General features: G+C 40.6%; 1 protein-coding gene across 3 annotated transcripts in view; it reads left to right on the top strand.

Annotated features, from left to right (window-relative positions):
- Nucleotides 1-484: 484 nt before the first annotated feature.
- The window catches only part of LOC107756327 (tyrosine-protein kinase JAK2-like), a 53358-nt gene continuing 51423 nt past the window's right edge, over nucleotides 485-2419 (top strand). Inside the window, exon 1 of one of the 3 annotated variants that reach the window (XM_016573379.1) lies at nucleotides 485-670. The gene's annotated coding sequence lies outside the window, so the exon portion shown is untranslated. Of the gene's footprint in view, nucleotides 1139-2419 lie in introns of all 3 variants that reach the window. The other 2 variants (XM_016573380.1, XM_016573381.1) reach the window with 2 other exon arrangements.

Raw genomic sequence — 2419 nt, 5'->3', positions numbered from 1 at the left:
TCCGAAAACCGTTGCAACCGGTTCTTGACTCGAGAACGAGAATCAGCTCATTGGTTCTCAAATCGGACGTGTCCGAAAGAAACGGTTCTCGGTTCAGTGTACTGGTGATCCGAAAACCGATGCCACCGGTTCTTGACTCGAGAACGAGAACCGCTCCAGTAGTGGGCGTGTACGTTCGTTATCCGGCTCACTGCACACATGCTGCTTTGCTCGTGTTCATCTTCAGTTCTCTCTTCACAGCAGTTCAGTCAGTGTACTGTTTGAGTAAATGAATTACTCCGGGATATTGGTTTATTTCGACTCAGAGGGAGTGTCAGCCACGTTAAAAAAGTGAATAACTTAAGTAATTTGTGGATTAATGCTTACTGGAGACGTAAACCGTTTCAAACGATTCAGTCCGATTGGGTGAACTGGTTCAACCGGTTCACTAAGAAGAACCGGTTAAATCGAACGATTCGTTCGCGAACCGGACATCACTAGTAACCACAGAGCGCCACCTGCATATAAGACACGAGACAGCAGAGAAACATATAGACTGCGTGCTGGAACTCAAAACTCGTGTTCATTGCACTCCTTTCAAAAGGACAGAGAAAGCAACGGTCCTTTAAAGACAGACACAGATGAGGTTTGGTAAAGCACGACCTGCTGGTAGTCTGAACTGTCAGGTCGGGTAAGTTAGCATGCTCGCTATCTGTCACTCCACTGGTGATCTTAAGGCATGGCGTGTCCTTAACATATCCATCATCAGGTGGCTTTCTTTAAGAACATATACCGTCGTCTTTGTGGTCGTATTGGAGTTGAGACAGCATGCATAAGTGCGAAGCTCCTGTGGTCATGTTTTGTAAATAAGAGGAACAGCAGTAGCAGCACATGCTAACGCGCAGCTAGCCGTCTAAACTCGACTCCAAACATCTTAGCGAGCTGTGCTCAAACAAGTCAACTGTTACGACACCTAACGGGATGGACACACGCTCGACCCTCGCCTAAGTGACACCGAGCGACAAAATATTTGGAGTAAAAACAGCAGCATGGATTAAATGACTGTTTCGCTCGGATATTTGAAGTTTCAAGTGCGTTGGTTATCACTCGAGTTGACTAGCAGTGCCCGCAAGCTCAGCAACCCCAAACAAACAAGCAAGCAAGTATTTCTCTGTTTACAGTAGTTGTTTTTTTATTGTGCGGATGTGCTTCTTGCTTTAAAACACTCGGCCTTGTGTATTGGAGCCTGTAAAGCCGTATGTTGAGGTTGTAGATTAGATTCGATGCATGCTGTCATGTATAATTCATATTTTTTATGTAACTGTACAGCCAGTTTGGCACACTGGCAATGTCTACTCTGATTGTTGATAAATTAACCGAGTACATGAGTCCTCTCACCTCTATGCATGCATAATTCAAATATGGGTGTTTGTTCGGCTATGGGCAATTCTGGAAAATAAACAAATAACCCTATCCCCTAATCTGGAAAATAACCCTAACCCTAAACTAACCATTTAATTTGTAAAACCTTGGAGAAATAAGCATCACAAAAGAAAATTAATTTTTGTTTTATTTCTGAAAGTCATGAACATTGTTTATTTTGTCACATTATGGATTGAGTTTAATGGCATTCTTTGTTGGGAATAGCATTTTAAACATTTTGTTTTGTAATACAATTACATAAAATACATTACAATATATAAAATTATTATTTTTGACTAATTTCGTAGCTAGCATTTTATTTATCTTAAATATAGGCTATTAAATTATGTTTTTACATATTTGCATAATCTTAGTTTGGCTGAAAGTAAAAAATAAGGGTGCTCCGAACGAGAATTTAGGAGCTGATCACCGATATGATCACCAATACCGATGTTTTTGAAGCCTTCTTTTTATCATGTAGAATTACTTGTAGTGATGCAATATACTTATAGCGGGGTTAAATTTGAGGGGTGGAGGGGCTTTTAGGCATTTTTCAAAAATATAATATAATAATAATATTATAATTATACACATAATAATAGGGCTGGGCAAAAAATCGAATGCGATTTTCATGCGAATCTCGTCAGTAAAGCCGCTTCTGGTGATTAGTAGTAAATCTCCAGCACGTGCTTTCAGATGGAGCGGCATTTACTACACAGAGCCGTAGTTCACTGACAAGCTACGCAAAATCACGTTCAAAATAGCAGGCGATTTTTTTGCACAGCCCTACATAATAATATTATCTCACCTAAATGTTTGATAAATCGCATGTGATATTTAACGCGCATCTTGTCAGTAAAGCCGGTTCTGTAATCAGCGGTAAATCTCCATCACGTGCAGGCTTTCACATGGAGCAGCATCTACTACACAGAGCCGTTGTTCACTGACAAGCTGCGCAAAACCACGATCATATTTTGCGCAGCTTGTCAGTGAACAACGGCTCTGTGTAGTAAATGCT

Source organism: Sinocyclocheilus rhinocerous, unplaced genomic scaffold, assembly GCF_001515625.1.
Source record: "Sinocyclocheilus rhinocerous isolate Xijiao unplaced genomic scaffold, SAMN03320098_v1.1 scaffold1043, whole genome shotgun sequence".
Taxonomy (NCBI): Eukaryota; Metazoa; Chordata; class Actinopteri; order Cypriniformes; family Cyprinidae; genus Sinocyclocheilus; species Sinocyclocheilus rhinocerous.
This window is presented reverse-complemented; position numbering and strand designations above follow the sequence as displayed.